Raw genomic sequence first — 27,563 nt, forward strand, 5'->3', positions numbered from 1 at the left:
TGCAGAATTACAAAGGATCATAAGAGATTAGTACAAGCAACTCTATGCCAATAAAATGTACAACAAATTCTTATAAAGACAAATTCTTATAAAAGCACAACCGTCTGAGACTGAAACAAGAAGATATAGAAAATATAAAGAGACTAATCACAAGCACTGAAATTGAGGCTGGGATTAAAAATCTTCCAACAAACAGAAACCCAGGACCAAATGACTTCACAGGTGAATTCTATTAAACATTTAGAGAAGAGCTAACACATATCCTTCTCAAATTCTTCCAAAATATAGCACAGGGAGGAACCCTTCCAAACTCATTCTATGAGGCCACCATCACCCTGATACCAAAACCAAAGATGTCACAAAAAAAGAAAACTACAGGGTAATATCACTGATGAAAAAAGATGCAAAAATCCTCAACAAAATACTAACAAACAGAATCCAACAGCACTTTAAAAGGATCATACACCATGATCAAGTGAGGTTTATCCCAGGAATGCTAGGATTCTTCAGTTTACACAAATCAATCAATGTGATTTCACCATATTAACAAATTGAAGGATAAAAACCATAAGATCATCTGAATAGATGCAGAAAAGGTTTTCAGCAAAATTCAACATCTATTTATGATAAAAAAATCCTCAAAATGTAAGCATAGAGGGAAATTACCTCAACATAATAAAAGGCATATATCACAAACTCACAGCCAACATCATTTTCAAATGTGAAAAACAGAAACCATTTCCTCTAAGATCAGGAATAAGACAAGGTTGTCCATTCTCACCACTATTATTCAAATAAGATTTGGAAATTTTAGCCACAGTAATCAGAGAAGAAAAAATAAAAAAGAATCCAAACCAGGAAAGAAGTAATAAAGCTGTCACTTTTTGCAGATGACATAATACTATATGTAGATAATCATAAATATGCTACCAGAAAACTACTAAATCTAAGCAATGAATTTGGTAAAGTAGCAGGATACAAAATTAATGCACAGAAATCTCTTGCATTCCTACACACTAATGATGAAAAATCAGAAAGAAAAGTTAAGGAAACACTCCCACTTACCATGGCAACAAAAAGAAGAAAATGCCTATGAATAAACCTAACTAAGGACACAAAAGACCTGTATGCAGAAAACTATAACACACTGATGAAAGAAATTAAAGATACCAACAGATGGAGATATATACCATGTTCTTGGATTGGAAGAATCAACATTATGAAAATGACTCTACTACCCAAAGCAATCTACAGATTCATTGCAATCCCTATCAAACTACCAATGGCATTTATCACAGAACTAGAACAAAAAAATTCACAATATGTATGGAAACACAAAAGACCCTGAATAGCCAAAGCAATCTTGAGAAAGAAAAATGGAGCTGGAGAAATCAGGTTCCCAGACTTCAGACTATACTACAAAGCTACAGTAATCAAGACAGTATGGTACTGGCACAGAAACAGAAATATAGATCAATGTAACTGGATAGAAAGCCCAGAGATAAACCCACACACATATGGTCACTTTCTTTTTGATAAAGGAGGCAAGAATACACAATGGAGAAAAGACAGCTTCTTCAATAAGTGGTGCTGGGAAAACTGGACAGCTACATGTAAAAGAATGAAATTAGAACACTCCCTAATACCGTACACAAAAATAAACTCAAAATGGATTAAAGAAAAAAATGTAAGTCCAGCCAGTATAAAACTCTTAGAGGAAAACATAGGCAGAGCACTCTGATATAAATCACAACAAGATCCTTTTTGACTTACCTCCTAGAGAAATGGAAATAAAAACAGAAATAAACAAATGAGACCTAATGAAACTTAAAAGCATTTGCACAATAAAGGAAACCTTAAATAAGACGAAAAGACAACCCTCCGAATGGGAGAAAATATTTTCAAATGAAGCAACTGACAAAGGATTAATCTCCAAAATTTATAAGCAGCTCATGCAGCTCAATATAAAAAAAAACAACAACCCAATCCAAAAATGGGCAGAAGACCTGAATAGACATTTCTCCAAAGAAGATATACAGTTTGCCAACAAACACATGTAAGGAGGCTCAACATCGCTAATCATTAGAGAAATGGAAATCAAAACTACAATGAGGTATCACCTCACATCAGAATGGCCATAATCAAAAATCTACAAAACAATAAATGCTGGAGAGGGTGTGGAGAAAAGGGCACACTTTTGCACTGTTGGTTAGAATGTAAATTGATACAGCCACTCTTGAGAACAGTATGGAGGGTCCTTATAAAACTAAAAATAGAACTACCATACAATCCAGCAATCCTACTACTAGGCATATACCCTGAGAAAACCATAATTCAAAAAGAGCCATGTACCACAATGTTCATTGCAGCTCTGTTTACAATAACATGTTCATGGAAGCAACCTAAGTGTCCATCAACAGATGAATGGATAAAGAAGATGTGGCACATATATAGAATGGAATATTACTCAGGCATAAAGAAAATAAAATTGAGTTATTTGTAGTGAGGCGGATGGACCTAGAGACAGTCATACAGAGTGAAGGAAGTCAGAAAGAGAAAAACAAATACTGTGTGCTAACACATATATATGGAATCTAAAAAAAAATAAAAGAAAAGTTTCTGAAGAATCTAGGGGCAGGACAGGAATAAAGATGCAGATGTAGGGGATGGACTTGAGGACACGGGGAGGGAGAATGGTAAGCTGGCACAAAGTGAGAGAGTGGCATGGACATATATACACTACAAATGTAAAATAGATATCTAGCGGGAAGAAGCTGCATAGCCCAGGGAGATCAGCTCGGTGTTTTGTGACCACCTAGAGGGGTGGGATGGGGAGGGTGGGAGGGAGATGCAAGAGGGAGGAGATATGGGGATGTGTGTATATGTATAGCTGTTTCATTTTGTTATAAAGCAGAAGCTAACACACTGTTGTGGAGCAATTATACTCCAATAAAGATGTTTAAAATAAATAAATAAGTAACTACTAAGAGAATGATAATGTATAAGCTTTAATTTTTAGACTAAACTTAGAAATATAAATGTAAGTTTTAATTATATTTTTCCATATCTGTGAGGAATCCAAAATGCTTGTTATAGCTGTTTCTAGCTTCATCAAAAAGAAGGAGTTATGTAAAATATATAGGGTAGTTAATATGAAGCAAAATTATTGGCATACACTCTAGTACATTACTAACTTCACTGTAAATGGGGTAGATTTTTTTACATAGTTTATCAGTCAGATTATTTATAATTAATTGTCCAGCTGTATTATGTTTAAAGAAGCACTGTAAGGGAAAAGAAGAGTTTGGAAACAAAGAGATGAGCAGATTATTTAAAAAAATACCAAAGGCATTACATTATGTCAGTTAAAGATGGTATTAAAAGTTGCATTATAATTCAGGACAAAAACATATATTAAATAATAATAAAACACAATTTATGAATAAAAAATTAATCATAAAAGTATATTCAACTGTTAGAATGACTATTATTTCAAAAGAAGATAAGTGCTGTCAAAGATGAGAAGAAAAGGGAACACTTGTGCACTATTGGTGGTAGTGTATATTAGTACAGCCACTGTGGACAACACTATGGAGATTTCCCCCCAAAAAATTAAAATAAAACTCCTATAAGCTCCAGCAACCCCACTTCTGGGTATATTTCCAAAGGAAATGAAATCAGGATCTCAAAGAAATACCTGAACCCCAAGTTCATTACAGCATTATTTGCAACAACAAAGACATGGAAACAACCAAAGTGTCAATGGATGAATATAATAGAAATGATTCCATTGTATCCATGAATATATGGTTATAATGGAATACTTTTCAGCTATGAGAAGGAAGGAAATCCTACCATTTACAACAACATGCATGGACCTTGAGGGCATTATGCCAAGTCAGACAGAGAAAGACAAGTATTGTATGATCTTATTGATGAAATCTAAAAGCTGAACTCATAGAAACAGAGTAGATTGGTGGTTAGCAGTGGGGTGGGTGGGAGAAATGAGTGATGATTGTCAAATGATACAAACTTCCGGTTATAAGATGAATAGGTTCTTAAGACCTAATGTAGAGCAAGTTAACTTATATGTTAACAATTATATATTGAATACTTGAAAGTTAAGGGAATAGATCTCAGATGTTCTCATCAGACACAAGAAATAGTAATTGTATGAGGTTATGAATGTAATCAATTATGGAATAAAATTATTTTTAATGCAGGACAATAAAATTTTTAAACATAACATTTTCTCTCTGCCTGTTTAAGCAACTAACATTTCCCCCTTAGTGTGCATTGTGCACCTGCATTATACATTAGCTAGCTCCCCTTAGAAGACACAGAAATGCCTACTCACTAAAAAGATAAAAATTTAAAATAATTTCCTCCTGACACCACAAAAGTAACTCCTTCGTAGATAACATTCTTTTCTCAATAACCCACTCTTCACCTTGTTGGACTATGTAAACTATCAATATGCTACTTTGATGTATAACCGTTTGTCTCAAAAACTTATATTGATATAATTGTGCCTTGACCTCTAACAGGTGGAACAGTTCTCAGAGCTTTCTCATGTTGGCTCAAGTAAAAATTTCCATTTCTTTCCTGGTTGACTACTAATTTTTTGTCAATATTAAAATTATTATGGCAATAGTTTCAGAATACATATGCATATCAAATCATCATGCAGTACACCTTAAACTTACACAATGTTATATGTGAAATATATCTCAATAAAGCTGGAGAAAATAAATAAAAGTAAATAAATAAATACTTGCTGACCCAAACATTCAATTTACCTGAATTTATCTTGCAGTAACAATTACACTTATGTAAGAAAGATAAATAATCCTTGTGGAGTTCTTCAAATTGGCAAAATATTAGAATTAATCTACATATCTATCAACAGATGAATGTTTAAGTAAACTATGGCAAGTCTATTTTGTACTTTTGTATTAAGTACTAATATGGAAAATATCACAAGACATACCTGTAATTTTTATTTAAATGAGTATATAATGAGTAAATGAATTTATGTACTGAGGTGTGTGTCACCATTTGTGGAACAAAAATGGAAAAAATATACAAAAATAACAAAATGTATAACTTTAGAATTGTGATTATTAATATTGAGTTCTGGAATCAGAGTGCCTGCATTTGAATTTTGGCTCAGTCTTTTACAAGTTGTGTACTTATGAAGCTTAAGAAGAGTGCTAGAGACTTTCTGAAGGTTGGCTGGGAGACCCAAGGTTCCAGCTTTGTCAGGGCAAAGAGCAAAGATGCCTAAGTGATTTGAAAGGGTTTCAGACAACTAGTAAGTTGAAATTAATAGGGGAGAGGGAATGAAAAGAAACTTGATTAACACAAAATCATGATGAAAGAGTAAAATAAAAATATAACAATGAATAATTAGTAGTAAACCCAAAATAAGTAAAATAAATAAAACCAAATAGATTGTTTATCACTGTAAATGGAAATGATTTAAATCTCCTTCATAAAAGACAAAATTGAAGTATCTCAAAGTGGTTACAGAGCAAAATTTGGCACATTACCAAGGATACATCAAATACAAAAGGACAAAGAAACGTAGAAGAAAAAAAATGGGAAAGAAATGCTGTGAAAAGTAAACAAATGGTAAGCAGGAGTAGAAATAAACCATGTAAAATGAATTTCAAAAGCACTAAAGGAGACAAATAGGAATCTCATATCTAATGATATTTGAAACACTGGACTACAAAAAATATATACATACAGTTATACACATGTGTTATGTATGTGAAGAGAGAGAAAAAGAGAAGCAGAAAGAAAAAGGAAAGAGATTGTTTTATTTTGCTAGACTAAAATGTTCCTTTAATGTTGTATTTGTGGCAGTTCTGTGTTGTCTAAAACAAAGGTAAAGATAATACATCTTGCAAACAAACTCTGGCTTTCACAGTACCAAAAGATTTGCAATGAACACACTCCCAACTGCCATCCTCATCTCAACCCTGCTCTTCAGATGTTCTTACTTTAAAATATTTATCTCTGTGTTTTGAATATGTGCAGAGTACTATTTAATATTCATTTTATTTTATTTTATTTTATTTTATTTTATTTTTTAACATCTTTATTGGAGTATAATTGCTTTACAATGGTATGTTAGTTTCAGCTTCACAGCAAAATGAATCAGTTATATATATACATATGTTCCCATATCTCTTTTTAGACCCTATTATTGACTTCCTACTGAGAGATCAACTCATTCATCTTTTTCCCTTAATTCCTTCTCTCACCCATAAGACCTCTTCTGCATTTTGTCAATACTGTTCTGTCATATTTTAATTAAAATTACCTACACATAATTATGCCTTTGGGAATATTGTGTTATAATTGCATTTTTGCCCTTCTTCCTCTTTTTAAGTTAATTGCATTTTAAGAGCCTTTTTGATGTTTTGGTTATGTTTGTGTTATTTATTAACTTTACTCATTTAAATATTTAGAAATGTTTAAAACTTCATATTTAGTACTTTATTAAGTCTGATCCCTGCACCCTCCTTCCTGAAATAGTCTCCCACTTTCTGACTTCAATCAAAAACCTATGCTGAGGTTACCTTTGATTCCAGTCATGGATTGCAGGCACTCTGTATTGCTCTGTTCCTTGAAGCACATATACTATCATTTCTGAGGAGTAATGTTGAATTTCTGACCTTTTTTTAATACTATCTTTCTCAATTGGTAGCTTGGTGAATTTTACATTTCTGAGTTGAAAAAGTAGTATATCATAGGAACTTGAAGCATTGCTCTCTTGTCTTCCAATAACTAATGTAGTTCTTGAAAATGTGGCTGCCATATTGATAGATAGTCTGTGTGTTTTGTTTTGCTTCATTTTGTTTACCTCATTAGCAGCTTTTAGTTTTAATATTTTTCCAGATGTATTAAAATCTCATGAAAATATGCCTTGGTATGTGTGTTTATTTAATGTATTGGTCCCCTAATCTGAATAGTATAATTTTTCTCAACTATTTCCAATATTCTTTGGCAGATTTTTTTGTTTGCTCTGTTTTCTCTGTAGGTTATGGAAAATTATATAAATTATATAAATCAGATGTTGAATTTCCTGAAAATCTACTCTATATCTCTTATTTTTTCTCCTGTTTCTTTTCTTTTCTTCTATTTTCTGAGGGATGTTTTGACTTATTTTTTTTAGAGTTTTCATTAATATTGCATAAATATATACAGTTACATTTTCTCCAGGAGTATTTCTTTCAGATTTTTCCCCATACCTACTCTGCTGTTGTCATTGTTAGTTAAGAGAATTTTTTTTTAATCCTTATCATATGTACCTAGAGAGCAATGGGTTTATATAAGGGAGATCCTAATAATTAAAATTTACAATTTTCATAGTCAAATTACATTAGCATTTTATAAGTAGAAAGAAACTGTTTTAAGAATAAACCAGCCACAGTAGTAAGAATATTTTGAACATTCTATTTCAAAACATTGAAAAAAAGTCTCAATAAGAAAACATCATTTTTGCTAAACATAACTCCATTTCATTGAAAGTAGCTATTTCTGTAGTAGCAGTTGGCATTTTCACCTATGAGTTTCATACTCAGAACATGGAGATGCATTTAGGGAAGGGGAATTCCAGTGGAGCATTTAAGAAAAAGTCATCTTATAAGTGTATAAATAGGCTGCTTTGATCATTTTACCTAAATCTGTCTCCCTCTTGCCCCATACTTACAGTTTAATTAATTGAATTTTTAGTCCAAAATAGTGGTCTGTGATTAAACATCCTCCAGTAGTTAGCTCCACTTCATTTATTCAACTCTATCCCCTATCTTTCCCTAGGTTGTTCTCTAGTCAAAATTATTTTAATGCTATGTTGTTCCTATTACTCCTATGACATGATTCAGGTTAGATATGTGAAAGGACATACATACCTATTCTTTATTTTAGAAGCATTGATTCTTTAAAATTCTTTGAACATACTCATTAGAGAAGTGTTTGCTTAAATTTTCTTTTGTTTTCTCCAGGGCTATCTCTTCTTCCTTCAGGGTAATTATTTTTTTACATTCATTATTTATTATTTTGTCTTATAAATTTTCCTCAAGTGTCTGGTGGCCATAAGTTTATATATATAAGAATAAAACAGTACTACAAAGCAATTAGGCACTTAGTAACTTAGTGGTTCTTATCAACCAGCAAGCTTTGCTTTAGGTTAATTAAATCCAAAATGCCAAAGTTTTGAATTATTTTCTTCAGGACTATTTAAATTATCCAATAAAACTTCTTATCCTATCTAGGGGTATAGAAGTCTGACTGCTTGCACTCTAGATGCAGTGATGGGACAAGTTCTCAATACTGAAAATCAGTTGCTCTCTCCACTGTTGGCTCACTCTTTCCCTTCAAAAATGCCTTTCTTCACCTGGATCTCTCAGGGATTCCATGAGGAAACCTACTTCTTTATTGTTCATATCATTCCTGGTGAGCAACTTTTGTAGCAGCTTTTCTCTCTTTTATATAACACTATCTCCCCAGCAATTTTTATTTTAATTAAAAAAATTATATGTATTATTCACTTTATCTTTACTTTGAGATAATGGATAAATATATGTAGGCAATTTGTCATCTTTACTCAGAATGTTTTCAGTATCTCAAATACCCCAGTCCCAATTCTTAGGCTAGATATGAAGTCAAATCAATAGCCTGGGATGGAAGGGTGTTGTGATGATTTTGTCTGTGGAAAAACAGAAAACAACTCTCTTCTAAAACAAATACCAATGATTGTGTCTTTTAACCCAAGTACCATAAACATACATGAAACATTATAACCTTGAACAAAAACTAAAGGGATTCAAGATGGGAGTCATGGGGCTATCTGGAGGAACAGCATTCAGAAAAAGTAAATAGTGAACAGCAAGTACAAGACCTTGAGTTAGTACTATGTCATGTTAAAGGACTAGTAATAAAAATAGCATGCCTGAAGCTGAGTGAGTGAGAGTGGGGAAAATGATCATGTAAGACTTCATAGACTACTGAGATTTAGACTGTTAATCCAAGAGAGATGGAAGTGTACTAAAAAGGCTTGAGCAGATGAGCAATGAGATTTACCTTCATTTAGAAAGGATCAGTCTGGTTGAAGTTTTAATGTGTTGAAAATAGAGTTTACAGAGGTAAGGACAAAAGCAGAACATCAATGATATAATTCAGTATACTAAAAAAGATATATTCCTTGCATTTATTTAACTTAATTATGAAATGTGTTATTATGTTTTTATTGTTAAAATTTAAAATAAAATAAAGACATTTTTGCTATAATGATTGAATGATTTTTATTAACTTGATTATCACCTCAGACCCATGAAAACCACAAGAGCTCTGAGAATTGATGAGGCTCACACAACATCCTCGGACATTACCAATGTTAATAGGATAATGAGTCTGATTAAATTCCATCTCCTTAGAGCCAGCGATATTGTACATTTTATTTGTTTATAGTTATAAACAAAAGGTCTGAATAAATTTCCCACATGGCTATTAAAGAAACTGTATACTTAGTTCCTATTAAGAGCATAAGTATTTGTCTAACTATGTAATATTACATTAATTTTGAATAAAAGTAATAATATCCTTAGTTAGAAAAATGGGAATATATTGTAGGTGAGTCTGAATAAATAATAAAGTCAAGTATTAGAAATAATTGAAAAGAAGTAGAGAGTAGTTTGGCTGATTCAGAACAGTCAAGTACAGGTGATTAGTAGAGCATGTTTGAAATGGCTGAAATGCTAGTTAAGAATAGTATTTGGGAAGAATAACCAATGAAATAAGTTGAGAGTAAAACCATAATGTAAAATATGAGGAATGTGGGAAGAGATGCCAGGACCTGGAATAAAAAAGGACATGAACTGACAAGGCGAAAAAAGCAAAGGAGGGAGTCAGAAGTCAAATGAACTATAATGGACAAAAAAGTTCAAGTCAGCTCTTGCAGTTTATAGGAATTACACTAGAGCTTAATTAATATGGATTATTTTGATCCTAGATGGTCTCTATAAATAGAAATTCTATTTGGGGATGTTACCGTGGAGAACGAACCTAGTCCTATACTTTTCTAAAAGACCTTGCAATACTATGCTAGGGTTTTGTTTTTTTTTTTTTTGTAACAAATATCTACCTTCCTGAACAGAATAAACTTCATAATTTTTGAGGTGATTATACATAAACATTCATAATTAAAAGTTTCTCTGAAAAGGTAAAAGTGTAATGATGAATATATTTGAACATATGGGGAAATGGGAAGAATGGTAGAATAACTCAAACAAACCCTTAGAATGTTATTCTAAATAACATTTTATAATTTTATAAATTATAAAATTATGTATGAGCATATAAGACAAAGTATGTAATAAAAATATATGAGAAAATAAAGAAAAAGAAGACAGTGTGTGAATATTTCTGACTTTTTGTATCAGGCTTCACATGCAAATAACATAACTGACACTGGACAATTTCAAGACAAAACATATTTTTTAGTAAAATTATATGTAATTTACAAGATTTTTGGCAGAGAATTAGATTTAGAATCATACTACCTGTTATAAAAGCAAATTCACATGACAGAGCTGATTCAATTAGACACTACTGGCACCTCTGGGCATTATACCAGCAGCTTGCTTGATGATACCATTGGTACTGAGCTTAGGATACTGCAGCTTGTGTCACCTATTCTACTGACTATGGTCTTGAATGAGGTTGTCAGAAGTACTTAAGGCCTTTGGAAACTAGATGTAAGCACTACCTTTTCTTCCCTCAAAATGAAAGAAATGACACATATTGGAAAATGTTTTGCTAGCAGCAACTGAAGAAAACTATGTTTATATACTTAATACACGGAGAGAAAACACAATCTGTTTCTATCTGAAAGAAAGAGTCTTAAGGAGAAAGGAAACTTGGGTCAAATGACAATAAATAGAAATAAAAAGTGTTTATCAAAGACTGGTACAATAAGGAACAACAGCAGACTATACTTAAAGTGTAATAGTAGAATTAAAACAGGGAAGGAAAGTGCAGGATTCACACTACTAGAAAATTAATTAACTGGAAAACATCATGAGAAATCTTTATGGTATGCAAAGGGAAATGAAAATAGGATGAAAACAATGAGATAATGGATAACAGCCATGAAGGATAGGGAATAGAAGAGTTTCAAAGAAGAACATAAAATCTTGGAAAAACTATCATAAAATCTATATAGTCCCCAAAATTATCAAGTTGAAAAATATATTGAATATGTACATTAAAATTCTGATCCTGTCTTTTGAAAATAAAATAATCATCTAGAAAAACCCTATCATTTTTCCAAATTCAAGGATGACAAGTAACTGGACAAAACACAAAATTGTTTTTTTTCAAACTGGATAGTTGCTGTTTGGCATCACAAAGTTTCAGAAGAATGAAGCAATTACTACAGAATTTAGGCCAAAATTTTTTTGATCTGAGAGTTTTGTATTCAGCCAAGCTCTCATTTATTTGTGATGAACATAAATGATATAATTATCTCTTCAGTAACTCACAAATATATCACTCACAGATAAACAAATCTTTAAAAATTGCATGCAATCAAACTCCAACAGGTAAAGAAATTAATAAATATTTATATCTTAAGAAGGGATAGTTGTGTAATACATTTTTTTGCTTATCTTACTTCATTCAGCTAAAAGATAAAATCAAGAATGAAAATGTATAATATTAAAGTGAATTATTGAAATGGAGACCAAACTTGACCTTGCTTCTACATTTGCTTTTGTTGCCTCCCTTCCTTTGCCATGAAGTGTCTCTTGATCCTTGTCTATATCTCAGATTTGAATGGTATTTTTTAATTGCTAAAAATTTAGCAAGTAATGTTCAATTACACATGTAGTAAATAATTTGGATTATTTCTACAGCTATTTATACTTCAGATAAGATTTACTAAACACATATTTCTTAATCAATTCAGAGAATAGTTTTTTTTTTAAGTTGTCTTTATAATGAAAGAGCTTGAGTAATGCTATTTTCCATCTTTTGATTCACATAAGAGAAACTGAACCATTATTTAAATTAAAATATATCTTTTCAATATTTCCTTTTTAAAAAGTCATTAACCTAGGAAGACCTGTGAAGGTCTTGGCATAACTAATTCAAAATAAATTATTACAAATTGATTTCAAAACTAGCAATATTTCATATAGCAAAAAAACACCAAAAACAGAGCAAAAACAAAATTGTTAATAATAACTTTATCTGAGTGATGTTTAGGTTCAAATGTTTCCATTTTATTATTTTTCAGTGATTCTGGCTTACCAGAAAACCAGACAAAATGAAGTTACTAATAAAGGTATGTACAATTTTACTTGAACTATGATTATAATCACATTATGTAAAACTATTATTAGAGGTGGAAATCAGTAAAAATATAACTTTCAATTACTTGTTACTCTTATAACTGAAGTATATGAAATATGGGAGTGCCTAGTTATTTGATGTACTAAAAACAATTCAGTTATGATAAATAGACAAACTAAATTAAGACTTTGCACTTTTCTTAGACTTTCAGTTTCAGAAAGTCTTTTAGTCTTTCATCCTGCTTATACTAAACACTTACTAAAAATCAGTTCCTATTTGTAGTTGAGTAGTAGCTCAAATGAGAGTATTCTGTAGCTATTGTTTGCACTTTGACCTATGCTCCTTAAAATAGTTGCTCTAACACTAAAAAAGGTTAAATATTTCTAGTTGCATTCATGCTTTTATATCTTCTCCCAAATTTATCTGACCCTAACATTAACAGACACTCTATTTTTAAACTGAAAGTGTACGTTAAATGTTAGTGACTGGGCTCATTGGTTTGTTCTCACCATTGTAAGAGTTTGCTTGAAATGAAAATCTGTAATGTGGAGAAGATGATTTTAAATTTACCAGTCACATATGGTCATTAGAAAGATAAAATTAATTATTGTGTGTAAAAGAAGTATGCTAACAGTTTAAGGATTACACAAATACTAGCTAATCTTATCATTCTCTTCTTCCTGCAATGACTTGGACTACCACTTTATAACTACTATGTGTGAAAACACATTTAGGTTTAAGCACAATTATTTATAATGGGAACCATTAGCAGGAAGGCAGCCTGGCCAAAAATTCACAGAAGGGAAAGAATAAATACCTGATAGGGATCAGAAAACTGGGGAGTTTTCTCTCTCTCTCTCTCTCTCTCTCTCTCTCTCTCTCTCTCTGTTTCCTTATCCCTCCCCTTCTCCTTTTACTCTCTCTAACACACATAGACATGGACACACACACTCCTCTCTTGCTTATTTCTGCATACCTATTGCCTTCTTCCTTTGCCAGTATCTCAGGTCATATGGTAACCAAACAATAACTGCCACAACTCCCAGATTATCTATCTCATTATTGAAAGGCCTAAATGACTCTCATACATAGTTACAAAAATATGGAAAATGTTATCTCACTAACATGAGTAAGATATTAGATTGCGCTATCATGTAATCCTATCATTAATGGTCAGGGAGACTTTTTTCATATTGGTACAAACATGCCTTTTAATTTGTCCTTCTTTGGACATAAGCCATGTATCAAATGTCATTGCAATAGGAGCAGATATCCTACTAAATTTCCACTCCAGGTTTGCAGAAATGTTCCAAACATTTCAAGCGTTGTTGGAGATCCTAAAATATAAAATTTGATGAGTATATACTTATTTATTTCATTTCTCTTACTTTTATCTATTGACACTAATGAAAATATTTAGAGTGATGTCAGTGACCAAAATTCTCATGGTTTGAATAGGAAACTAAAACTAAATTCCCTTTAAATATATTACAGATTCCCTGACACATCAAATATTAATAGAAGACAAAATGTAAGATAATTTATTAAAATTGTTTTTGTTCAGTAGTTTAATTGCACTTAAAGTCAACAATAGTACAATATATTCTTTTTGAGATCATCAGAGGAACATGGATACATTTGTTTATAATGAATAACTTTTTTATCTTTATAATCTAAGGCACTAAGATTTAAGCCTCTTTCCTATTATTGCAACCACACTGGCATAAAAATAATAAAATTTAAATGACAGTTATGTAGATTTTAAATATAAACAATAAAAATTTTGAATATATTTAAAAGTTCTTCTTCAAGAGTCAATGTACATTGTCAGTATGTATGTTACTGAGTTGTCAAAAATAAAATATCCAAATAGTATTTCCATGGTTTATGAGGGAAATCAAAGTCATCTAATAATTTTGAGAAATAGGGAGAGGTTGAGTTTGTTGCTATTCCTTGAACCACTAATCAGGTGTGAGTAGATTTTCACTTGTATGTTATCATACCTGAATATTAGAGAGGACAAAAAAGAAGAAGTAGAAAAAATAATTATGCGTATGTATTATGAGAATATAATAAGCTACTATATTCAAAGAGCATAGACACTTTCCAAGACCATAACGTTATCAAATTGCACTTTAAGGACAAATAATTGTGATTCTTCTAGTTGAAATAACCATACTTAGAAACAGTATCTCTCTCTCTCTCAAAAAAAAAAAAAGAAACAAAGAAAGAAAATAAAAATGAAATGCTTAACAAAAATTATATTCTTTAAAGGGAATAACAATTACAATCCAGTCACAGTAGAGAGGTGTAAGTTTGCTTGTTTGTTTCAAAATCTTCCTTTTCATAATTAAACCCTTGCCTACCGGAAGTATGTAATAGTGAATTTGATTGGCTCTGGAAAATGGAGGAAGTAGTCTTTCACAAAACATCTAAGATATTGTACAAAACCTTTTCATAGACTTAGGGAGAAAATCTTATTTTCTTACTACCCCAACCCCTACATAAACACATCCCTCCACAACAAGATTCTAAGCAAATCGCCTAATCTTTCAGGCTTGCAGATTCCATGGAAAGAGACACAGTTATGGTCTCCTTTCATTCTATCGCTCATTAATTTTATAGCAAGTGAATTCATGTTATTTAACATTTTACACTTCAAATACTCAAGAGTCGGGTTAATTTATATGCATCACTAACACAGCTGAGGTCCTGTATAAGTTTGAATGAAGGAAGAAAGAAGAAAAGCAGACCTGCAGGTAGGTAATCCTATATTTATACATTTATAATACAGGTCAGATTATTGGTTATGTTAATACAATGTAATTTACACAATCCCAGAGAAATATGTTTAAAGTTTATAACTAATTCTAATTGAAATCAGTTAAAAATCTTAAAGAATTAAAAAAATAAATTATCACTTACTTTTAAACTATACACCATCTGTACATGTAAGGGTGCTAGGATTTAACTTCATATTAATTAATAACTGTAACATATGTTCCTGTAAGAATAAGAGCTTTTGTCTATTTTATTAACAGGTGTTTGTATAAGATGTCACAGAGGAAATCATTCTCACTGAGCTCTTTTTGCAGAAAGCAACGGAAACTTGAAACAGTTTTTAGAGTGAAAAGGAAGGGAAGCAAGCCAGGTAGAAGAAATTACTCCCAAAGTGAGAACTGAGAAATAGTGTATTTAGAGTATGCTGCTACACTTTCCACTGGGGATCACCACCACCACTAGATGGTCCTGACACTAAGACACAATTCAACTGTTCTGCCACCACAACCTTTATGAGTGAGTTCTAATATTTGCCTCTACACTTACATGAAATGATCCCATATGAAACATTCAGTGGGACTCTAAAAGGTGGAGCCTTGATCAAAATCTACACCTTAGCTAACAGGAAATACTGAGCTTTCTGAGACTTCTGTAATTACAAGTGGTACCATGCTTTCCCAAGAGATTTACAAAATGAAAAATTCCACTGAAATACATGATCAGTATTGTAATATTATGCAAGAAATACTATTTAATAAATGCATGTTACTATGATATTAATTGCTTATTTTAAATTATTTTTCTAATTAACGTTGAAGAGTTAATATTGAACTTGGTTTTCTGTCGATAAACAAAGCTCATAGAAATCAACCATTAAATATGTGAACAAAGGTGCCTTCTTTGACTACTTTGAGAGAGTGAAAATATCTATTTTCTTCCTTCTGAAGAAACAAGTTGCTGCCACATTAAGGTAAGAGCAGAATTGAATATATCTTGGGACAAAGTATATTTAAACTGTCAAATGCAAACATATTTAGCTGAATGTTCTTTATAATTTTCAGAGGAGGAATTAGATAAGGGATAACAAACATGCCTTATTCAAGAAAATAAAATTGTATACTTTTCCAATCAAACATACTTTTTTTTTAACATCTTTATCGGAGTATAATTGCTTTACAATGGTGTGCTGGTTTCTGCTTTATAACAAAGTGAATCAGCTATACATGTACATATATCCCCATATCTCCTTTCTCTTGTGTCTCCCTCCCACCTTCCCTATCCCACAGCTCTAGGTTGTCACAAAGTATGGAGCTGATCTCCCTGTGCTATGCAGCTGCTTCCCACTAGCTATCTATTTTACATTTAGTAATGTATATATGTCCATGCCACTCTCTCACTTTGTCCGATCTTACCCTTCCCCCTCCCTGTGTCCTCAAGTCCATTCTCTACATCTGTATCTTTATTCCTGTCCTGCCCCTAGGTTCTTCAGAACCTTTTTTTTTTTTTTTTAGATTCCATATATATGTGTTAGCATACAGTATTTGTTTTTCTCTTTCTAACTTCACTCTGTATGACAGACTCTAGGTCCATCCACCTCACTACAAATAACTCAATTTCATTTCTTTTTATGGCTGAGTAATATTCCATTGTATACATGTGCCACATCTTCTTTATCCATTCATCTGTCGATTGACACTAAGGTTGCTTCCATGTCCTGGCTATTGTAAATAGAGCTGCAATGAACATTGTGGTACCTGACTCTTTTTGAATTATGGTTTTCTCAGGGTATATGCCCAGTAGTGGGATTGCTGAGTCGTATGGTAGTTCTATTTTCAGTTTTTTAGAGAACCTTCATACTGTTCTCCATAGTGGCTATATCAATTTACATTCCCACCAATAGTGCAAGAGGTTTCCTTTTGTTCTACACCCTCCCCAGCATTTACTGTTTGTAGATTTTTTGATGATGACCATTCTGACTGGTGTGAGGTGACACCTCATTGTAGTTTTGATTTGCATTTCTCTAATGCTTAGTGATGTTGAGCCTCCTTTCATGTGTTTGTAGGCCATCTGTATATCTTCTCTGGAGAAATATCTATTTAGATCTTCTGCCCATTTTTGGATTGGGTTATCTGTTTTTTTGATATTGAACTGCATGTGTTGCTTGTGAATTTTGGAGATTAATCCTTTGTCAGTTGCTTCATTTGCAAATATTTTCTCCCATTCTGAGAGTTGTCTTTTCATGTTGTTTATGTTTTCCTTTCCTGTGCAAGAGCTTTTAATTTTCATTAGGTCTCATTTGTTTATTTTTGTTTTTATTTCCATTTCTCTAGGAGGTGGGTCACAAAGGATCTTGCTGTGATTTATGTCATAGAGTTCAAACATACTTTGTAATGAAATGTAAAGCATGAAAATTTCATTACCACAAACATCTTTATCCCTAACCTGCAGATTGAAATGATGGAGTTCTACCAATTATCATGTGTAATCCTTATGTGGTGCATTCATTTTTTAATAGTTATTAAGATGGAAATGGTGAATCAGAACCGAAGTTATATCAGCTGTACATTTGAATGTTATAATCAATTTATTAACGGTAATGTCAAAATAATGTGAAAATGGTAACTATCTCACAGATAGAAAAAGAGAATGAAGAGAGCAAATTCTCATGTCACAATGAAAAGTCATTTGTAGTTGCAGCACTATTGGTGATATAAATTTTTGGAAAATTAAGAATCAAAGACTAAATCCTTTAAACTATTTCATGTTTACATTGTTTAGTACAGTAGAAAAATAATTGAGAAACAAAAAGAAAAACATGTTCCTCCGAGGTATAAAAACTAAGATCTTAAGAATTAAGATATATTTAAGACCTCTTTCATTAATTTTTCTTCTTTCCAACATCATTTCTTTTATTTTACTTTTCTCTGCTCTGAAGTTACTTTTTTCAAACTGTATTACTTAAAAAATATTCCATACATACATACATCTTCCTTATGGTTATGATGATATATTAGTAATAAAAAATTGATACTCAAAGTTAAATGATAAAAAATGATATTTAAATTAAAATGAGTAAAACTTAAAATAATATTTAAAATGCCAAAGACAATGATATTTCAGCTCAAAGGTAAAATCAAGTGAAACTTTGAAAAGTTTCTTTAGGTACATATTTAGCGTTTCTGAAATTATTTAATAATAATTTGCCTCTCTCAGAAAAGATAAAACAAAAATTTTGTAAGAATTATTTAAATAAAAATAAAACTTTTACTATCTTAAGACAAAGTTACATATATGAACATGGGGCTGTGATTCCTTTGTACTATCAAAGTACATTTTAAATAGCAACATTTGGTTGATTGTGCACAGAAATTATAACACATTTTCACTGACTCAATTTTGCACAGGAGATGGACTATTTTATAGACATTTCTATTCTCTTTCCTATGTACAGTAATTTGACATTGTTCATTGTTCAACATACATACAAATCCCTTAAAGTTGAATGCTCTCCTTGCATAGTACAGTAAAATGTATTATCTTTCACATTGATACACTTTTTTATAATTAAATAATTTTTTCTTTTATTTAAAAAAATTGAGATGTAATTTTCATACAGTAAAATGCACACATCTTGGTTGAATAATATGATGAGTTTTAACAAATGCAACAACTGTGTAATCCACATCCTTATCCTCATATAGAATACTTCCATCACCCCATAAAGTTCCCTAATATCCCTTTAGCCTAAACCTTCTTTCTACAGAGGAAATCCCACTTCTTATTTCTACTCCAATATATCAGTTTTGCCCCTTTCAAAACTTCTCATTAATAGAATTATGCAGTAAGTACACATTTGAGTCTGGCTCCTATAATCTAGCATAATGCTTTTGAGATTTATGCATATTATTGTGTGTGTCAGTAGATTATTCAGTTTTACTGCTAAATTCTATGATTAAGCTACAATTTGCTGATCCATTGTTCTGTTGATGGACATTTGTGTTGCTTCCATTTCTTGATTATCATGAATAAAGTTGCTATACATGTATCTCTACAAGTCTGCTTATTGGCATAAGTTTTCATTTCTCTCAGCTAAATACCTAGAAGTGGAATTGTTGGGATATAGAGGAGGTGAATGTACAAGCTTAGAAGAAATTCCGAACTGTTTTCCAAGATGGTTGTATCACATTACAGTTCCACCAAAAATCTTTGAATGTCTTGGCTGTTCCATACCCTCACCAACATTGGTATTTTCAGTAATTTTAATTTTAGCCATTCTAGAGGAAGCATAGTGGTATGTCATTATGGTTTTAATTTGTATTTCTCTGATTAAGGCAATGTTGACCACATTTGCACGTATTTATTGTCCATTTGTCTATATTCATTTGAGAACAGTCTTTTCAGGTACTTTGTATGTGGTTTTTCATTGGGTTTTTTGTAAGAGTACATTTTATTCTGGATACAAATCTTGTATGTGCATTGCTTATATTTTATCTCAGTCAGTGACTTACTTGTTCATCTTTTTAACAGTGTGCCTTAAAGAGCAATTTTTTTAATATTAATTTTTATTGGAGTATAGTTGCTTTACAATGTTGTGTTAGTTTCTACTGTACAGAAAAATGAATCAGGCATACATAGATATATATCCCCTCTTTGTTGTATTTCCTTCCCATTTAGGTCACTGCAGTGCACTAAGTAGAGTTCTCTGTGGTATGCAGTATGTTCTCATTACTTGTCTATTTTAAACACAGTATCAATAGTATATATGTGTCAATCCCAACTCCCAATTCCTCCCACACACACTTTCCCCCTTGGTATCCATACATTCATTCTCTATGTCTGTGTCTCTTTCTGTTTTGCAAATAAGATCATCTATACCATTTTTCTAGATTCCACATGTATGGGTTAGTATACGATATTTGTTTTTCTCTTTCTGACTTACTTCACTCTGTATGACAGTCTCTAGGTCCATCCACGTCTCTACAAATGATCCAATTCTGTTCCTTTTAATGGCTGAATAATATTCCATTGTATATATGTACCACATCTCCTTTACCCATTCATCTGTCGATGGACATTTAGGTTTCTTCCATGTCCTGGCTATTGTAAATAGTACTGCAATAAATATTGGGGTTCATGTGTCTTTTTGAATTATGGTTATCTCAGGTTATATGCTCAGTAGTGGAATTGCTGGGTCATATAGTAGTTCTATTTTCAGTTTTTTAAGGAACCTCTATACTGTTTTCTATAGTGGCTGCATCAATTTACATTCCCGCCAACAGTGCATGAGGGTTCCTTTTTCTCCACATCCTCTCCAGCATTTGTTGTTTGTAGAGTTTTTGATAATGGCCATTCTGACTGGTGTGAGATGATACTTCATTGAAGTTATGATTTGCATTTCTCTAATAATTAGTGATGCTTAGCATCTTTTCATTTGCCTCTTGGCCATCTGTATGTCTTCCTTGTAGAAATGTCTATTTAGGTCTTCTGCCCATTTTTTGATTGGGTTGTTTGCTTTTTGATTTTGAGCTGCATGAACTGAGCAAAAGATTTTAGTTTTCATAAATTTCAATTTATTATTTTTTTCCTTTTATACTATTTTCTGTGTCCTGTCTACAAAGTGTTTGCTACTCCAAGGTCAAAAATGTATCTCCTGGTTTTACTAGAAGCTTAATGGTTTTAGCTTTTATGTTTATGTACATGATTCAAATTGAATTAATTTTATGTAAAATTTGAGGTAGAAGTTAACATTAATTTTCATCCATGTAGATATCCAATTTTTCAAGCACTATTTGGTAAAGACTTTCCTTGAGAGATACACAGTTATAAAACTGACACAGTAGAAATAAAAGAAAATTTGAATAACCTTAAATTTGTTAAAGAAATTGAATCCATAATTGAGAAGCTTTATGAGTTGGTTCATAATTAAGAAGGAAAACAGCACATCCAGAGAATATATTGGTAAATTTAATCAAACTCATAAGGAGGAAATAATATCAACCTTCCACAAACACATTCAGAGACAAATAAGGCAACACCAACGTGACAAGACTTTATAAGAATGCCTATATTTATAAGATATCAATATGCTCATGACCATAGATGGAAAGAATATTAGCAAATGAATTCAGCAATATTTAAAACATATAATAAAACAAGACCAAGTGGTATTTATTCCAAGAATGTAAGTTTGTTTCAACATCCAAAAATCAAAGTAATTTACCAAATTAACAGAATAAAGGAGTAAACTCATAATCATCTTAATAGATGCATGAAGACTTTTGAAAAAATTCAACACATTCGTGAAAGTATTGTCAGCACACTAGGAATAGAAGGAACTTCCTCAATCTGATAAAGGGTGTCTTCATAAATGTCTCAACTAATGTGAAACTTAATGATGAAACCTTAGACACCTTGATCCTATATTCCAGAAGAAGTAAAAGACATCTGCACCCACCAGTTCTATTCAACTTGTACTTCAAGTCCTAGTCAGTAAAAGAAAAAAAATGACCTCAAATACTAGATAGGGAAAAATAAAATTGCCTTATTCTCAGTTGACAGAAAATTTCAAGGACTCTACAAATGAACCACAAGAAATAGTGAGTGAATTTAGCAATGTCACAATTGTATTTCTATGTATTACTAATGAATAATTGAAAAATAAAATTTAAAATAATAGCATTTTCAACAATAAGAAAACATAAAAATACTTATAAATAAATCTAATGATAGATGCACTGGATTCTAAACTGAAAACCACAAAGTAATTCTGAGCAAACAAAGTAGACCTAAGTAAGAGAAGAGGTATAGTGTAATAATGGACTGGAATCAATAGCATTAAGATGTCAATATCTCCCAAATGTTCTATAAATTCATGCAACCTCAATCAAAACAGTAACAACACTTTAGGAGAAGCTGATAAGGTGATTCTAAAAAATTATATGGAAGGGCAAAGGACTTAGAATAACCAAGATAATTTTGAAAAAGAACAAAATTTGCTGACTTACACTACCTCATATACAGACTTACTATAAAACCATAGTAATCTGGAAAGTGTAGTTCTGGCATATGTATAGAAAAAAATAATAAAGGTCAGAATAGACTCACACATACACTCACTTGTTTTACTATAAAACTACCAAAACAGTTCATTGGAAAAGTTTGCTCACATTTACATATGTTAGACTAGAAAAATTACCCTATGATGATTTCATGGACATATAATTATCTCCAAACTCACAAAAAATTACCCTAAAAATAGACATACAATGTTTCCACACTGAACTTTTAATTCTTACGCATTAATTTTCAGTAATGAAAATATTTTCTTTGAAAAACAATTTGGACATAAAATATATGCAATTCTTTATAATCCCTTTTAACAACTAGCCATTCACTTTACTATTTTTCCAATATCATAATTTTGATTAACTTCATCTGAGGCAGGAGATCAAGCAAAGTTTTACCACTTGAAAACATACATTCCTGTAGTTTACTGAAACACAATAAGTGCTTATACAATAATAGTCTTAAAATATACAATATTGCCATAGAATGATGACCAACTTTTTTGTTTCTCTTTGTTTACTAGGCACAGTTCTAAACTAGAAGTTTACTGTATCCCATCTATGTGGTACACAGTAGATGTTACATGCATATTTGTTAAAGGAATGAATGAATATATTCTAATCATTAATGGAAAATGAAATCAACTCTGTGTGTTCTCTCCTTCAGGAGTTTATTAATTGACTACCAGCAAAATGTGGACTCTTTGGATGGAATTTACCTTAATGCATAAACTATTACATAAATCTGATACTCTATAGTCAACTTATTTTACTGCTAGTACTCCCTAAAGTAACAAATATTTACATGATAATGTTTTGTTTTTCAGAATTTCTGAACTACAGTAGCCCACATATGTGCCAAATGAATCTAAATACACAATTCATTTATACTGCTAAACAGTGAAAATAGTTTTATACACAATTTAAAAAGTTACAAAACCCAAGCCTTTTTAAAACAATATTCTGTAAGCAAAAAGTGCTCTTTGTGTCTTCAAAGTTTGACCTTCTCTGACTGGCCTGAGTCTTGCTCAGTCTTCCCATGACAAGCAGCTCAACAATCAATAATAAGTCACAGGAGCTAAAGGTCAAGAATTCTGCACCTCAGTGTTTCACATCTATCCTCAGTTCTTGACCTCTTATTTTTTAACTCTCACATGCAAAGTAGAATATTTTTTCTCATTGTATTACATCGAAGTACATTCACATACCCACATATCTACTGAAATACAGTGTCTGAATGTGGTCAGGATGAAGATGATGCATTTCAACACAAAATCAAACTAAGAATGGCATAAGATTAAGTTTTTGCCAAACCAGGTCTAACTATGACCAACTTAGAGGTAAATGTATTCCATCCATGTCTGGGCCATTGGTCCTGTATATCTCATTTGTTTCCCAAAGTTAGCCTAAATAGACATTTATTCTGTCATGAGCCGCCTTGCTTATTTCAAAGAAATACAAGGACAAAAACAAATCCCAGAAAAGAGAAGGCCTACAAAAAATAGTGAAATAAAATTTTAATATAGCTTTGAATCAGTGTGATTTTTAAAATCAGAGTAAGTATGGCAACATTTTTTTTTCAGTGTCATGAAAACTATTCCTTAAACTGTTCTAGAATTAACTACGACTGACAATTTTATTCATTTAGGAATCCTAAATGAACTTTCTTGAGTATGCTTCAGAGTTAAGCAATCATGTGACAGTCTACATATCTAACATTTGTTCCTGCTGTAGTTGTACTATCTGTTATGCAGACAGACAGACACAATTAAATTCCCCAAGAGAGCATTGTTGGCACAAATCAGTAAAATTCTTTATACTAAAAACCTAAAAGTACAGACTAAATGGTAGCCAAGAAGAGGAAGTTGTGACTGCTGGCAGTACATTGTCACTCACCTCTCTCCAGTGAATTTATTTGCCATGAGCATTCTTCATGTCAGAAGCAAAACCATTAGATCACCATCCAGAAAATGGACAGGAATTATATGATCTCTAGGAACTCTAGTGACACAGTAATTATAATCTTCAGTAACTCAGTGGCTCAAGAGTTTTATTCATCTGTTATTTTAACTGACAGACATCTGTCTTAAATATGTGGGCCCTGTGTGGCTATTTCAAATGCCAACAGATACAGGATAATCAAAATAAACAAAATTCAGTTTAAAATGACAGAAAAGTTTGGTTGCTATCAGAAATAAATGTAGATAATAAATAGATAATTTATAGGTAGATGATCTAGATAGAGAGATAGATGATAGATAAATATTGATAATAGAGAAATACTCTGTCTTTTATATAGCCTCTGACATCATTAATAGGTCTTTTTTTTTTTCTGCATTGGTTCTTCGCTGCTGCACGTGGGCTTTCTATAGTTGCAGCAACTGGAGGCTACTATCTGTTTTGGTGTGTGGGCTCTAGGCTCAAGGGCTTCAGTAGTTTTGGCACACAAGCTCAGTAGTTGTGGCACATGGGCTTAGTTGCTCCATGGTATGTGGGATCTTCCTGGACCAAGGATCAAACCTGTGTCCCCTGCACTGACAGGTGGATTCTTAACCACTACATCACCAGGGAAGTCCCCATAATAGGTCTTTACTGACTGGTGCTTTTGACTACTGTAGTAGCTTCCTACAGAATTTCCTTTAGTCTTGTCTTTCTACCCTTCACCCTACCCTCCATATCAACACTAGTAAAGCATTTAAATAGTATTTTGAGGGTGTCCTTTCAAAATAAGGGTCTTCAGACTTCATAATCTTCTGCACACCAGGTTCTCCAGCTATGTTTCTCCTGCACTGACATAGACATACTTAATGTTCCCCTCAGCTTGACTAAACTTTTAAACAACTTCTTCCTGACTGTAGGCCTCAACCTCCCTTTCCTTAGAGCATTTACTTTAGAAAACTTGCAATTGCAATTTTTTTCCCCTGCCCCATTTTGTTATAAATCTTCTCCCAACCTCCTGCCAGGTTTATAACCCAGGAATGTCTTTCTCAAGGACCTGAGATCCATCCCTTTGAAAAATAATTAAGGAGATAGGTCCCCTGTCTCCCAGTCTCTTGGATAAGGTAGGAGCCTAACTGCTAAGCACCAACTAGTAAACACAGATGGCTTAATCACATTAACCAATCTCCTTTCTAAACCCTCCCAGTACTTTTCCAATAGCTCACTCTAGTGCTTAAAAACCATTACCAACACTCCCGCTTTTTTTATTTTTTATTTTTAACATCTTTATTGGAGTATAGCTTTACAATGGTGTGTTAGTATCTGCTTTATAACAAAGTGAATCAGCTATACATATACATATATCCCCATATCTCCTCCCTCTTGCGTCTCCCTCTCACCCTCCCTATCCCACCCTTCTAGGTGGTCACAAGGCACCGAGCTGATCTCCCTGCAAACACTTCTGCTTTCGTTTTGGTGTAGTTTAATTCGATCTTTCTCCTTATTGCAATAGTCTCAATACCTATTGCAATAATCTTGAATAACGTTTTTCTTGCCTGCTTAACTCAATTGGGTACAAGTTTTCTTTGACAGCACTTACTCTATGCTTTCCATTTCTCACGCCTCTTTGGGTGTCCTCACCAGTCCTCCTTTTCTGAGATTCCAATTATTCTTCAAGGTCTATAGCACAGGTATTTCATGTGAGTACAATTACTGTATGGAAATTTACACGGGGATAAGGGAGAGACTATTTAATTTGTTTTTCAAGGTTTACTGTCCAAAAATGTAAAACAAGATCAACAATTTTGCAGTATATGAATTAGACATTCTCTCTTACAATACTCAGTGTTCAGATATTAGAAGAATGGAGAAAGATGTCTTTTCTTTTCTAATAGTTAGAAGGACATTTCTTGGATTTGCAATCTTCTTATGTCACTTAGAAAGGAGAAAAATGAATTAAAGCACTGTGAAATTTGTCTTGCTTGCTGAAACATTTTTCAGTTACTTAAAAGACAAAGGAGACTGTCATCTTCTCTCTCACCAGGCAACTTCACTGCAAATGACTTTGTTATATCACTGAATACAGAACTCTGCTGAGCAGCAGATAGAAATATTGATGTCTATGGAAAAGTGATACAGGACTCCTTGACATTTTATGTCTGGCACTGTAAGGAAGTTTACTTACAAGAAAAGTTTATTGTGATGCTCATCAGGCATCTAATGTTCAATTTTTTTCCATACAAAAATATATAATTATGTGAAGCGGTATATATGTACATCTGAGTAGAAAAGGATAACACAGTGGGGAATGAGGGCAAGAATTAGGAGTTATTTGTTATTTTTTCTTTCATCCTGAGGTTTGACAGAGGAAAAATTAAAACCGTTATTACCACAAATCTGTAAATTAATAGTTGAAAGAGAATATTAAGATCTCATTAAAAAGAGTTTTATTTATTCCTCTAACATTCAACAGGCAATCTGTTTTCATGTTCTATGAATCTACATAAAATTTATCCCAAATTTCCCACTATTCAGGGTCATTATGAACATGCCCCCACATTCTCTGTACTGGACTCCTGCGATAATTTCAAAAGTGGTATTCCTGCTTCCCTTCTTTCCTTCTAAAAACTGTTTGCTACCTGGCAGTGAATGTCACTGTGTCAAAATAGTATCACACTTTAGTAAAAGAAAAATCATGTCACAGCCCTGCTCAAAAACCTCCAAATCTATCCACAGAAATCTTAATCACTTGGGCTTCCCTGGTGGCTCAGTGGTTGAGAGTCTGCCTGCCGATGCAGGGGAGCGGGTTCGTGCCCCAGTCCGGGAAGATCCCACATGCCATGGAGTGGCTGGGCCCATGAGCCGTGGCCGCTGAGCCTGTGTGTCCGGAGTCTGTGCTCCACAATGGGAGAGGGCACAACAGTGAGAGACCCATGTACCACAAAAAAAAAAAAAAAGAAAGAAAGAAATCTTAATCACTTAACCATGGGCTAAAAGGCACTACATGATATTCCTCATATCTTCTCCAAAATTATTACCTTTCATTTTTTCCATTAGGCTCTCTACTCAGGCCAAACTGGACTTATTTCTATTCCTCAGAAGCAACTGCCAAGAATATCCCTCCCAGAGATTTCCATATGATTCACTTTCTTGCTTCATTGAGGATTCTGGTCAAATATTTCTCTTTTTAAAATATATCATTCTTCTCACCAAGTCACCTTCTAACTTGTAATCTTTCTTTATTGTTTTTACAGTACAATTTACTCCTCAAATAATAGTATGAAAAGAATAATCAGATTGCATCACTTCTTAGCCACCCCCCCGCAATGGTTGCTTCCCTTTGCACTAAGAATAAAACCCACAATGCCTTCCCTGTAAAAATAGAGGTGGTACATAATAAAGATCTTCCCATTTCTG

This window comes from Delphinus delphis, chromosome 18 (genome assembly GCF_949987515.2).
Source record: "Delphinus delphis chromosome 18, mDelDel1.2, whole genome shotgun sequence".
NCBI classification, from domain to species: Eukaryota; Metazoa; Chordata; class Mammalia; order Artiodactyla; family Delphinidae; genus Delphinus; species Delphinus delphis.